Genomic DNA, 15,152 nt, shown 5'->3' on the forward strand with positions numbered 1-15,152 from the left:
TCTAAATAAAAGTCAAAGCCGGGGGTGGGGCAGGAAATTGCTTCAGAAGGCAGAACAGACTTCTCACCCTGACCAAGTGTTTTTTTTTTTTGGGGGGGGTGGCCTCTTTAAAAGGGAAAATCTCACAGAACGGTGGTTTGACCAGGGGACAGGCTGGCCTCAGAGAATGGGTGCTACTTAACATCCAACATAAGATTTTCCTAAAGTGACCCTGGCCAGAGAATGGTGTCTACCCAAAACACAGAGTCATTCCTTTATCCAGTAAGTGTTTATTATCTTCCTCCTCAAGAATATTCAATGGCTTCTCAGTCAGTGGCCTCCAGGTTAAACTTCAAATTCCTTGGAAAGTCACACTAGGCTTTCTATAATCCAGTGCCCACATCCCTCTCTGGCATTATCTCCTATTTTCCTTCATGCCAGTCCCAAGGGTACTTACCACGTTCCCCAAATATGCCACCCACTTCCACCTGGGCGGTTCCTTCAACCCACATGATGCCCTTCGCACCATCCCTGCCCACCCACACCCCACACCTCCATAGATCAAATGCTGTTCCTTGTATTAAATTAGTTCTTATTGCTGTGCATCTCTTTCTCTCGGTACACTGTAAGCTCCTAATGGACAGAAACTTTCTCACTCATCTCCACATCACCAGCATTTATCTGTTTAATAAATGTATTCTGAATTATGTGCCTGCTGTGCAAAGGGCACCATTCTAGGTGCTAGGGATACAAAAATGAATAAGACAAAGTGATGAGCCTTCAAAGCTTTCTCCACCATTTACTGGAGAAAACCAACATCCCCCTCTATAGTTAAAGCGCAAGATAGAATGTAAACTAACACAAAAGATGTAGAAAATATTGCTCTAGTATTCAGAGGAGAGAGAGGTCCTTTGGCCAGGGATACCGGTGAAGCATTCTTGGAAGAGGTGGGATCTGAGCTCAGCCCAGAAAAAAAGTTCAATTAATGAAGATCAGGTGTTGAGAAAGCAGAACCCAAATACCTGGAGACAGGAAATTCAAGGTACGTCTGGTGAATCTTTAGCTTTAAATGCCAGGCTGAGAAATTTGGGGGTTTGGGTTTTTGGTGGACAGTGGAAGTCACTGAAGTTTTGGGGAAATGGGAGAGATAGGGTGAAAGCAAGGTGGTTGAAAGGTGATGGGGGAGGGTCCTGAGTAAGGACATTGTTACACAACAGAAAGCTTCAGAACACACACAGCTCCAACCACCTCTGCACAAAACATACTCTTCTCTGACACACCCTACATGTCCCCATGGCACCTCTGAACACTCGCTGACAGCCTGACGTTTTTTCACCTTTTCCACAGTTGCAAAGCTGATGACTTTCCTAAGGTGCAGGGTCCAAGATGCAGAGAGCCTCTTCCATCTCCATCCCTGATAGGCCAGGGCCTGCTGCGTATGTGCCAAAGCAGAGGCTCCTCTCTCTGGGAAGAGAGCGGGTGCCTGCCCCTGGGAGACTGCTTCATGTCATCGCCCCAATCGCATCTTCTTCTCGCATGATGGGAGGGGAAGCTGAAGACTCCAACCCGACCCCAAGTTCTCCTGGGTGCCATCTCTTCGCTATCCTGATGTCTCCCTGCCCCTAACTCCTTCTTCTCCCCTCCTCCAAGCTGGCTCATCCTCAGGCACTAGATGCTGCCTCTGTTTCCCTTTTTGGCTTAGACTGTCATTCTCTCCAGAGTTCATTCCTGACATGATCCCCTAACAATCCCCTCAGAAACCCTAAATTCCCTTTGCTGTATACTGAATGTTTGTGTCCCGCCAAAATTTATACGTTGAAACCTAATTCCCAATAGAATAGTATAATATTTAGAGGTGGGGCTCTTAGGAGGTGATTAGGTCATGAAGGTGGAGACTTCATGAATGGGGTTGGTGCCCTTATAAAAGAGACCCTAGAGAGAGCCCTTGTCCCTTCTGCCATGTGAAGACACAGCAAAAAGATTGCCGTCTATGAACTTGGAAACTGCCAGCATCCTGATCTCGGACTCCCAGGCCTCGAGAACCACGAGAAATAAATTTCTGTTGTTTATAAGCCACCCAGTCTATGGTATTTTGTTATCGCAGCCTGAACGGACTAAGGCATTACCCTTCCGGCCACTTTCTACCCCAGGAAAGAGATAAGACCTGTGCCCTTTTCTCTCCATCCTTCCCTGGCAGGGAGTTAGGCCTCAATCTTCCATCCCATTGATGGGTTCCAAGGCAAAGACTGACACCAGAATATAAGGGGCTCCCAAACTGAGGCCTTCCAATATCAGGGCTGCAGAGGGAGGCCCAGGGCCTCTCCAAGCCAGACAATTCCCAGTGTAACAGAAGATGTCCCTTATCTAATCACAGCAGGGGAGGACTGTGGGAAGCTGCGACAGCCTTTCCCTCTGACAGGTTGGGTGGCAAGGACAGTGACAGTGGTGGCTTGGCAAAGATGAGTGAGCAACCCGGTGAAGAGGCAGCCCTGACCTGGGGTTCTTGCCCCAGCTTTGTCATGGGCCTCTGGGTGACACTACGGCAGTCACATTCCCTCTGTAGTCTCAGCATCCCTGCCTCTAAACATAAGAGGATCTCTCTCTTCCAGTTCAAACATCCCGGGAGGCTCTGAGCTAGGGAGTTGAGCCTCCACACACACCTTCATTTTTCCAGTTTTGCTCAGGACCCAGTGGCAAAGGCTGCCCCCTACTTTGGAAAGTGATTGGGGCTACTGTGGGGGTGGAGACAGACATCCAAGGCTCCTGGCTCCACCCATGGCAACAGGAAATCCATGCCTGGCACTCTCTTGTCCCCATATGGGTCCAAAATTCCCAAGGCACTGGTGGGTATTGGATTGTTAATAAAAAACAGTCTCACAGGGCTTTGAAAGTGAATTACTGATAATAGGAACCCATCTCTTTGATTCCTGTGTAGATGTTTCAAACCTTCACCAGATGGAGAATTACATTCCAAAGCCTAGCTCAAAAAAGAAGGGCAATTTCCTCTAAAAGTCCAAGAGGATCAAGCCAATTGTAAATATGAATACCACCAGGGAAGTGTATTGGTAATTTCCTGGGGCTAGGTGTGGGAAATGAATGGAAGTCTTCTTAGCTGTGCAGCTGCTGACTGCAGGGCCCCCTCACTGAAATTTGGGTCCTAGGTTTTTGTTTAAACTGGGGTACACAGGCACTCATCTAGCTGCACCTCACAACGCAGGCTCTACTGGAGAAGGAGGCCCTCTGCCCTGTTATTTGAGCCTGCTCAGAGCACCCTGACCCGAAAAGGTACCCCACCTCATTTTTCCAGGGTACCAGAAGGGAGCCTGGGATTCTGTTAAGAGGAACAAAAGAGAGCTCCTTTGACCCCCAGGAGGGACCACAGGCTGTGATGGGTACAGACATGGAGAAGGCTTCCCTGCAGCTGGGTAAAGCTTATCGGGCCTTCTTTTATGTGTAGCTTGGTGGGGGGTGGGGTTCATATCCATTCTCTCAAGGCATTTTCACCTCAACGGAGAGAGGAAAGCAGAACAAGAATTTTGACCTCTGTTTTACTGGTGAGACTACCAAACCTCAAAAAATGTAATTGCAGGGGCTTCCCTGGTGGCGCAGTGGTTGAGAGTCCGCCTGCCGGTGCAGGGGACGTGGGTTCATGCCCCGGTCCGGGGGGATCCCACATGCCGCGGAGCAGCTGGGCCCGTGGGCCATGGTAGCTGGGCCTGCGTGTCCGGAGCCTGTGCTCCGCAACAGGAGAGCCTACAGCAGTGAGAGGCCCGCGTACCACACACACACAAAAAAAAGTAATTGCTTCACGCCCCTCATAGCTGGAAAGCAGCCAGGTGGATTTCAAACTCCTGGTCTAGTTTTTCTTCTCCTATACTACTCTGCCCCTCTGTCTTTCCTGGGGTGCCTCACAGCCTGGAAAGCAGTTAGCCCTTTGCTTTCCGAATATCAAAGGACAAATGTGATAAACACTCCCCAAGGTCCAGACAGCTCATCTGCCCATAGGGCTGCTTCAGGGCCCTATCTAATAATCTAACCAGCCTCCCTGTTCCTGGTGCTCCATTAGCCTGGCAAAGTCCACATGTGTGCAGGGCCAAGCTCTGCCCTCTGTGCAAACATACTTGCAGCGTCAGGCTGTCTTAAAGGACATTTTAACTGAGCTGATCTTCCAGTTTTAGCCACAGAAGGGATGAAAGCCTAGGAGAGGCCCTCACAGCCTTGGCCCTCCTTTACCCACTGAATCAGTGAGGGAGATCAGCCCCTCACACCTGCCCCTGCTCTGCTTACACTGCAGGGCCTCTCAGCAATCCGATTGGCCTGCAGGGCAGACGTCATTGCGCAGTGGGGAAGTAGGGCTGGGAGAAGGGAAGGGAAGGGAAGGGAAGTGCTCCTGACTCTACCGTAGTGTTTCAGGGGTGGTGACTAAGAAACAGGAACCTCCCAACTAGTCTAGCGTTTTCTTCCCTGCACCAGACACCACGGCCTTCTCCACCAGCCTGGGCTGCTTCCTTGGCACTGTGGGTGTGGCTCTACTCCCGGCTTGGCTTCTGGGGTTTTCCACTGTACCAGAGCCACTTCGAACAAGCCCTGGCTTGGGACTGGCAGCTTGGCGGAGAGGCCTCGCTCAGCAGGAGGCCACACCCCAGCCACTGAAGCCACAGGATTGCAGGAGGCCGCTTCAGCAGAGAGCTGTTCTCACAGAGCTCCCGGCCTCAGCCTCCTCTGCAGCCCCCTCGGCTGCAGGCTCATGGTGTCACGGAGTCTCCTCCCAGGCTGAGCTAGTTCTCCAGCAACCAAATTTCTCTTCCTCATTTTCTAAGGGAGGCTGCCTGGCAGCCATAGATGGGCACAGCCTGTGCCAAGATCTCCATGGTAACCAGGGGCCACAGCTTCCTGCCTTGGGCGACGATCCAGAGCGAGAACCCTTGGCAGGGCTCCCTTGCAGACTCCAGTGGGGCTGAGTGTCATTCGGGCCCATCACACCCCACTGTCGTGCCTGGAACTTAGGAACAGCCTAGGGAGGAAGCCCAGCTGGGTTTCCCTGGAAGACTTCAGACCCAGCAGGAGTTCTCTGAGAAAAGTCTTGAAACAGGGCAGGCTAGGAAGGCTCTTCTTTGGAGTTCACCGACTCCCTCCCACATGGAATTGATTTCTCAGGGCAGGCTGTGAGGCTCTGGTGGTAAACCTTCTTTAGGGTAATGGGTGAAAGTTGAAAATTGCACAATGTGTTAGTTGCCTTTAGACTTTGCTCTCCCTGGCAGAGGAGGTGCTGGTGATGCAGGAGATAGTTTGCCATGGATTAGGCAAGAATCCCAGGGCCTTGTTACCCCTACCCCATAAAGTGGCCCCTGAGGCGTTTGAGGGGCTGGCAGGCTCTTAACCAGGGTGGGTGTTTATCAGTGTGGAGTCAAAGTGACAGGGAAGGTAGGGTGGGTGCCCCGGGAGCAGAGATGGAGCTAAAACTCACTGCCTCAGTGTCAAGAACTGGGGCGGCCTCTTCAGAGAGATTCCGTTTCCAGGAGAAAACCAAATCAGAATGCCAAGTGGAACCGCTCCTGGTATGACCCGCTCCTCCTCTCAGCCCTCTGTGCGCATCTCCGGTCGGGGGGAGCCTGAAATTCAGTTGTGTGGATAGTGGACCGGGCAAGGTTCATAGCCTTCCCTGCGCCCTGGGGCAGTCCCTCTCCTGTTCAACTTCTTTTCCTGGTCTCTGAGGGGAGTTCGGTTTTTGCTCAACTTGTGCCTTGGGCTTTTGTGATGCAGAATCAATCCCTGGTTGGGGAAGACTGTGTATTTGGACTGGTAGTGGAAGGGAGGATTTGGGTCTACAGGATGCTAATCTGTATAATAAAGAGGAAGAGAAAATATCTCGAGGGAATTTTGGAGGCAGTGGAGGTGGAAGACTGGAAAAGGGTTGCCTTAACTTCTGCTGACTGATGAAGGGAGATTTGAGAGTAAGGAGAATTCTTGGTCAATGCTGCTATGGACATCACTGTCGTCTCCACTCTCACTTTGCCAAAGGGCGAGCCTGGGATTTGAGCCATTTTGAAATTACTTGTGATGCTGAAGGGTACTTCCTAGTCAGTGCTAGGACACCAAACCTCGCGGGTGCAGACTTTCTGAGCATTGCAATAATAATCACTCCCATGTTTACTGAACATTTAATATGTACGTCCCCAGCACTCCTACTAAACCCTTTAAAAGCACTGTTTAATCTTCACAACTGCCCTGTGGAGTAGGGCACATCATTACTCCCGTTTTCCAGAAACAGGAACTGAGTTTTGGGGAGGTGAAGGCACTTGCCCAAAGTCACACAGCCAGATGTGCTATAGCCAAGCTTCAAAGACATGAAAGCCAGGTGGCATCTGGGCAAGTTCTCTGCAGGGAGACCAGGTGCAGCTACTGCCCGTGACAGCAGGGACAACGGGGAGTTCCTCTCAGGAAATTGCTAGGCCACGCTGAAGAGGGCTCTCTGTGGACGCCGCAGCCTCTCACTGACCTAATGAAGTAGAAAATCAACGAAGTTGACACCAGGCACCGCTCCATGGAGGCTGCTCCCTCACTGCTCTGAGCAGCAGGGGTGCGCCAGGGGCTGGCGTGATCATCTCGGACAGCTCCTGTCAGCCTGTTTTCCTGCCATTTTGTTAGTCCAGACGTTGGGGAAAACAAAGCCCAGATTGACCCTTTCCGAGGAGGGCCCTGTCTATCTTTCTGTCCAGGCCTTTCAGAAAACAGACATCCCTGCAAACTCCTCCACTTGGAGAGATACTCTGCACATCTCCTAAGGGACAAGGAGGGGCAGATGGCAGAGCCTCCATCTGTACTGCATTCCTCTGCTGCACCAAACTTACTGTCCTTCAGGAAGAGGGTCTCCATGGGAACCTCAGCTTTGGGAGCCAGTCAGGTTCAAACCCTGACATGACTCCTACTGCCTGTATGTTTCTGGGCAAGTCACTTTCTAAGCCTTATGCATCTTTGAAATAGGAAAAACAAGGAAATAGCTCAATAAACCATATTCCTATCTCAGGAAATGAACTGAGGAGAGAGGCAAGTTTGTTGACCGTTTATCTATTTCAGACTCTAATTGGTTCAGAGCATTCTTCCTGGCCCTGCGCCCAGGCCGAGCCTGACCTCTTCCTCAGGTGAGGATCTTCTAGAACCTGCACATAATGACTGCTTTATCCAACTTTTTTTTTTTTAAGATACTTTATTACCTAGTACTAAAATTGGTTGTATATACAAGGCTGGGCTAGTCAGGGAGGGGCTACAAGTTTCCTAGTTTTTTTATGGCATACTTAGCTTATGATGTAAAGTACATGGTTGTTTCTGGCCACCCTACGCTGGCTGGTCTCTGCCCCTTGCATGGATTCAGAAAGGCAGCCCCTGCCCACGAGACCCTGGCCTCCTTCGGTTTTGTTTCTCTCACAGTTTGGAAAGAGAGGCAGCCATGCAATGTCCAGACAGCAGCAGGGTGAGGCCCATGTTTCCAGGGGACAGGCCTGCTGTCGTCTTTCCCTCAGTATGGCTCTTTGCTTTGGCTTCACACTGGTCTGGGTTTGACTCCTGATTCCACCACTCACTATGAGAACTTGAGCAAATTACTTCCTCTCATGGGGCCTCTGTAGAATGGGGATAATACCATTTTCATAGGTTGCTGTGAGGTTTAAATGTAAAGCACCCAGCACCCAGTAGGTGCCCAATAAATGTTAGCTTCCTTTTCGATCGCTGGGGGGCAATCTGGAATGTTGAAATGAAGATACTTCTGGGAGGCTCTCAAGAGCCCTGATCTAAGAAGAGGGATGGCCTCCAGGAGCTGGGAGAGACCTTTGATACCACCTGTTTCCCCACCTGCGCTGCCTCATCTGGGCTGGAGCTGTGCCAGGGGCAGTTCTGAGACAAGCGAGCGGCCTCCCTGAGGCTGAGAACTGAATGCTCTGTCAGTGACCAGCCCCTCCCATGTGCTCACCCTGCATCTCAGAGCCGCAGGAGCAAAGGTGCAAAGAAGGGGGCTCTCTGGGGGCAGAAATGCAGCTCTAAAGAGGGAGGCAGTTTCTAAAGGCCAGCTTTGCTCTTCTAGTGCCCACACTCTGCAACTCACAACTGGCTAACTCCAACCAGGCCCGAAGGATTTCTATGTCCATTCCATAAAAACAAACAGTGAGATGCCCACACTGGACAATCCTTAGTTTCCATTCCAGCTGGGGGAAGAGCACAGGCCCTAGGGTTTTTTTTTTTTTTTGCAGTACACAGGCCTCTCACTGTTACGGCCTCTCCCGTTGCGGAGCACAGGCTCCGGATGCGCAGGCTCAGCGGCCATGGCTCATGGGCCCAGCCGCTCCGCGGCATGTGGGATCTTCCCGGACCGGTGCACGAACCCGCGTCCCCTGCATCGGCAGGCGGACTCTCAACCACTGCGCCACCAGGGAAGGCCCGCTAGGGCTTTTTTAGAAAGAAATGTGCTTCTTAAGTCTCCTTTCTGGATCATGTAGCACTAGCTAGCTGCAACTCAGCAGCATTGGTGTTTAGCAAGTATCAGTCATTGTCACAATGTTTGCCATTCCTGAATAGCACCCATACTACTCTATTCAACGTGCTTCTTTAAATTGACTCCCTATTTTACTTAGCTTCATCCCTAGCAAAAATGTGCCTGATATGCCAGTTACATTATATATATATATATACACACACATTAAAATATATAACTATACAATTAGAAATTTGAAATTCTCAGTCATCTGATATTTACTCAACCCCCTGCGGGTGTGCTAACCACACTTTAGAAAACACTGGGCTAGTGAACAGCTTAGCAGTGGGATCATGTGATATGCTCACACACACACCAGGGGAAAAAGCACGAGCTCAGTAACTTTGGCGTGCTCTATGACAAGGAATGGAGGATAGCTACTAGGGGTTTGGGTTGTGGACAAAGAATGCTGCTTGACAAATCAGTAAACAAAGGATGTTGTGGCCATCAAGTCATCGGCCACTGCAGTCACCCCCAACGGTGCACCCTGAGTGGACTCAGGATGGAAAAGAACAGTATGCTGGCCCTAGATAGTTGAGGTGCATATCAAAGGAATGATTTCAGTGAGCCCAGACTCTTGCACCTTCCCATACAGAGAAAAGCGCTAAATTCATTAACTTGAGATGTTTGTTTTTTCTTTAATTAGCAGAAACCTTTTGATGTTCAACTACCTGGTTTGGTTTTGCAAAACTCTTATATATGCTGGCTCCTCCCTTACCTCTTCTGAAGGATCCTTCAGAGCTATATGAGAGGCTGTCTCTCGGGCTTAAGTCCTCAGTATGTCTGCCGAATAAAACATAAGTTTCAACTTTTAGGTTGTGCATTTTTTTTCAGTCGGTTTAGAGCAGTCATCTTATGGGGCCTTTAGTCATGAAATGGTGAGCATTCACCTCGACACTAAAATAACCACGATTCAACACTAGTGGATCTCTGGTTAAACGTGGCAGATTGAACTCATATGTTTATCTTAGTTCCTTCCCCAAATCTTACTAAAATAATGGGAAAAGAACATACAAACATATAATCACACAACGACCAAGAGACTGGAAGAGGAGACAACCGCAGCTGAGGTCTGTCAACCACATTTTAGAAAGCTGAAATCAGTGTGACTAACACGAGAGTGAAATCTAAGTGGCCACAGAGGGAGGTGGTGAAGAGATGGAAGCTGATTTGCACTAGATGGGCTCAGGAGCCGGAGGGAGCAAGTTCTATGGAAGATAGGAGTACAGTGTGGGCCTGAAACAAGGGATCTAAGAGACTGGAGATTCCCGGATTCCTTCCCCACCTGCGCAACAAAATGACTGCCTCTTGCCTCCACCCTCACTGAAAATAAGGGGTTTACTCTTTGGGGAAATGCAATCAGGACGCAAGCAAAGTGGTGAGAGGCACTGGCGCATAAGAGAATGTCTATAGACAGAGAACCCCCTTCCTGAGGCAATTCCCAGAAAGCTAGTCTCCAGGCTTATACTCCCAGGTAGAGACACAGCGGCTCCTTCTCTGGAGAGACTGAATGGTCTCAGAGAAAAGTTCCCCAAATACTGACATGTGAGAGACCTGGCTGGCAAAGCGGCTTCCCCCCAGTTACCCCGGTGGACGTCCTCTATTCGACAGACCTGCCTGTGCACATGGAGCTTCTAATCCACGTTAAATAACTTGCTCAAATATAAGGGCCAGCTGAGGGGTTTTACAGTCTGTTCAGAGTTTGGAGTGAAGTGGCCATAGGAGTGTTAGAAGATCAAGCCAACTGGAAACTGTGGTGAAAGAAAAGTTGGTCAAGAAAGTTAAGGGAACCTTAGGACCCTGCTCGGCTGTGATGCTCGATATCTTCTATTTGCCCTGCAGGTCCACTCTCTTCTTCTCCACCCTGCTCTGGGTCCTGAGGGGCTGACCTGAAGCAACCACACAGCAACGGTGCCCCCATGCCCTCTGCCTTCCCTGCAGAGACTGGGGGAGAGGGAAAGTGAGATGGAGCCCTCCCTGTGGGACTGTGGGTGGGTTGTGTCCCTTAACTCCTGTCAGGGTCTCTTCTCTCCTGGTAACCACTTCTTTCCATCGCCTCATCAGGCCTAGGCCTGGTAACTAGGATACTGCACTATAACTTATGGTTTCTCTCTACTCTGCCTACACTTTGGAAAACTGCCCCTTTATTAATCTCCTTAAATCACCCAATTTGAGGGTGCCATTTATTTCCTGCCAGGACCCTGACTGAAGCACCAAACAATCTTCACATTATCAAAATGTGAACACTGTTGATCATCAAAAAACTGTGAACTATATTGGGAGGCTGGAGAGAGGGAAATGGGAATAATGATAAGAACACTAAATCCTTAATGACCATAATAGTGGAGAATAACAAAATTGATAAAGTGAGAATGGTAAAATATAAGCTAAAAGAGTTGAAAGTGATTAATTTTGTGATGAGGGAAGTTGGTGGATTTGATGTTTTGGTATGCATCTTTTAGTGTTTTTGATTTTTTAAATTATGAGCCTGAATAACTTTGCTAAAAAACAAAATTAATTTTTAAAAAGTAAAATGTCAGGAGAAAACAGGACAGCGAAGGTCCGTTGAATTCTTCTGAGGACCCAGCACATAATAGAGGCTTAGGCATCAACAGCAGAGCTGGAGCCCAGGTGGCCCTCCCTTAGGGCTTCAAATCCAAGAATCTGTGTCCGTCACTGCACTTCAGGAGAATGAAGCAGTCTCCCAGCCTCAGAGCCACATGTGCTTGTCAGTGTGTGGCCTGATAGCACAGATCTCCCTTTCTCCATTATTTAGAGCAGGGAGAAAAGAAAGTTCCAGCCTGCCTGAGCAGGGTGGGGAGACAGTAAGGCGATTAGGGAGAGAAAGGTCAATAGTTCACAGCTGCACAGATTTGCTTTGAAGAGCTGAGCCTGAATCTTAGCTCTCCACTCTCAAATTGGAGTCAGGGTATTTAGGCAAGTCATTTCACCTTTCCGAGACTCAGTTTTATTAAGTTCCATGAAGGCACAGTCTATTCTACGCATCATCTAGGACAGTGCCTTTTCCTGACCCGGAGATTTTATACGGTGGGGTCTGTAGACTGATGTATAGTAGGAGCTTGATAAATAATCGTTCAGTGAATCCTAAGGATTAAGAATGTACATATAACATGGCAAATATCTAGCAAATAGATCTAATAAATATTAGTTTTTTTCCCTTACTCTCTGGTCTCTATCAATGTTGATATTTTATGCCAGCCTGAGTCAATAAGCTTTGAGCTGAAGCCAGGTAAAGGTAAATAATAATAAATGGTACGAAGAACAATTATTGAGTGCTTAATTTGTGCCATGCAGTATTCTAAGCACTTACATTTATTAGCTTATTTAACCTTCACAATAAATCTGTAAGTACGCTTATTACGCCCATTTTAAAAGTGAGGAAACTGAGGCATGAAGTGATGAAGTAATTGCACAACTATTAAGTGGCAGGGTTGGGATTTGAACCCAGGTAGCTCAGCTGTAGAGCTTGAGCGCTTTCTCGTTTACTAGATTTTTACTAACCTATTCATGTAACACAGAAAATTGATCACTATTATGTTTTTAAAGAAATTCCTTCTTGCCTAACTAAGCTATACTTGTGATATGCAACTGTCCAGATGACAAATCACCATGTTTAGGTCTGGGGATGTGCTCCCTGAAGCCTGTTAGTGACCTTGTTTTGAAGAGAAACCCCTTCACCTGTTTTATCAAGTTTCAAGGTTGCTCTCCTGCTAACTTAGCATATTTTCAACCTGTTTTTCTTTGATCCCAACCTCTATTTTTTCTCTTAATTTTTATTGGAGTATAGTTGATTTACAATGTTGTGTTAGTTTCAGGTATACAGCAAAGTGAATCAGTTATACATATATCCACTTTTTTAGATTCTTTCCCCATATAGGCCATTAAGAGTATTGAGTAGAGTTCCCTGTGCTATACAGTAGGTCCTTAATAGTTATCTATTTTATATATAGTAATGTGTATGTCAGCCCCATCTCCCAATTTATCCCTTCCCCCGCTTACCCCCAGTAACCATGTTTGTTTTCTACATAGATCCCAACCTCTATTTTTACGAAAAAATTTTAGCAAGTACTTAAAAGATAACAGGATGTGCTTCCCTTCCCCTTCTCACCAAAAAAAGGGAGTTTCCCTAAATATCAAACATAAGATATGAAATGAAACATTAATTTCAAATGTATTTTGGATTCTAATTTACAGTATCTTTTAACGTACAGTTGTCTCTTGACCTATATTTTACATCCCAGGGAAGAACACAGAAATGTTCTCCTCACATTCTCAAAAGAATGGAATTTATTTCATAAATACTGCAACTGAAGTGTGAAATCAGTTATAAGCAATTTTATATGTATATTTTAAAGTAATTGGGAGAACGCAGGGCACCACAAAAACGTGACTATTAATACATCTATTAAAGATAAGCCATGAAAATTAGATTTGGGCAGTTTTTTGGGGGTAGAAGTACAAAAGTAAGCACTTTACTGTTCTTTGAGGAAATTTTCTTCCATTTAGATTTCTAAACAGTGAAATCGAGAAGATGCTGCCTTTCACCGTGTGGCTCAGTGAAAACCTGTATCAGCATTAAGGACAGCACTCACCCAGCACATGTCATGTGTTGGACTCTGCTCCAAGTGCCCTATATATACTCTATTTGTTATCCTCACAGTAATCCTATCAGTTAAGTACTATAACACTCACTTTACAGATGAAGAAGAAACCAAGGCACAGATTAAGTAGTCACACATCTAGTGAGCTACGCAGCTGGGATTTGAACCCAGTGTAGGTCCAATGACTGTGCTCTAATGGCTCTGCTACACCATGTCTCTACTGCTGCTGAGGCTGCAGTCAATTCTGGGAGGGCCTGTTATAACACTACTTTTTCTCTACTTTTTATATCTGTGGGTCTAAATGTTCTTGGGTGATAAGAATCCGATTGTACAAGTAAAATTCCAAGGAATTTTTGCATTCAGGCCAGACATAGCCTGTTCTTATGGATAACCAGGTGCCAGAAGTAGCACACTAATGGATAAGATCAAAATTCATAAAAACTTAGCTTACAGAAATGGGACCATGAATGGGTTCTCTATGGAGAAGAGCCCCATTGTCAGGGCTTATCTTAAAGGGTATAAATGTGTGCACAGGTGTTTCTTTGCTAGAAAAATCTTAGATTGTAGGTTAGAAAAATAATTTTAAGCACATAGAAAAATGTCCAGGAGAAAATACACTAAGCACTACCTCAAGAGAATGAGATTTGGGGGTAAGGATACAGAAACATCTTCTATTATTTTATATATGTCGGTACTATTCAAACCTTAAAAATATTATACTTTTGTAATAATTTAAAAAATGGACATTAATGGTCAGTGATTTTGTATTTGTCATTCCTTTTTCACTGCTCTGTTCCCCACTTAGGTCCTCGAACCAGAAAGATATAAATCTGAGTAATAAAGGTCTTTGAATTCTAATACCTAGTGAACCTGAATTTGACATGAGGGGAGGGCAAATCCAGTGAGGTATGGACATTTCTGTGATTATAACTAGCATGTAGTTGAGTCTTGTTTTTCAATCCAATCTGACAATCTTTGTCTTTTAGAGTGTTCAGTCTGTTTCAATTGCTAGTAAGTTGGGTTTAAGTCTACCATCTTGCTATTTATTTCTATGATTACAGATGAGTAAAATTTTAAATTTAAGCCAGTTTAGGGACTTCCCTGGCAGTCCAGTGGTTAAGACCCTGCAGTGGGGATGCAGGTTCAATCCCTGGTCGGGGAACTAAGATCCGGCAAGCTGTGCTGTGCGGCCAATAAATAAATAAATAAATAAATACAAGCCAGTTTATCTTATGCTTCAACCTCAGCCTACTTTCCTTTTTAAAGAGAATTCATTTTTATTTATTTATTTATTGGCTGCGCGCACAGCTTGTGGGATCTTAGTTCCCTGACCAAGGATCAAACCCGGGCCCACAGCAGTGAAAGCACCAACTCTTAACCATTGGACTGCCAGGGGACTGCCTTCGGCCTACTTTTGTTATCATTCATCCCAACAAACACAGCAGGTTACCAGATGGCCAGAGAGGGTGTAGGTTTTTCATGCTGTTTTGTTAGGGGGAGTGGAAAGAGCTGGATCGCGGGCTCCACCTCAACAGGTATAATTCCATGTTTGTCATAAATATTAGGGATTCTGCAAAAGACTATGAAAACAGGGCTCTGTGGTTACAAAGTTTGAATTCCAAGGTCTTTTCTGTGACTTAAATACACACCCAATCGAGGATATGGACTACAAACTAAGGCTGATCACCCCTGAACCAGGTTCTAGGCAATGCTCCAGCTCTGGACAGTTTAAGAGCTGAAAATAATTAAGACTCCCCTGGCCTCAGGAACTGGGAAAACAGCTGAGTCTTGAAGAAGCTAAATTGGGAAAGGGCAGAGGTAATGCACTGAGGACTCCCATGCAAGTTCTGACACTGGAAATAGCAAATCTAAGTTTAAAACGGGCAGCTTTCCATACGAGGGCCACTGTTGGCTCCAGATGGTATGTGCACCAATAGGAAATCACTTTCTGGATTAAACCCTCAGCCTGGATGAGTGGCTTACCCTCCTAAGTTACAGGTGTTTAAGCAATCTTGCTTTCCAGACTG

This window comes from Lagenorhynchus albirostris, chromosome 9 (genome assembly GCF_949774975.1).
Source record: "Lagenorhynchus albirostris chromosome 9, mLagAlb1.1, whole genome shotgun sequence".
In the NCBI taxonomy this organism is placed as follows: domain Eukaryota; kingdom Metazoa; phylum Chordata; class Mammalia; order Artiodactyla; family Delphinidae; genus Lagenorhynchus; species Lagenorhynchus albirostris.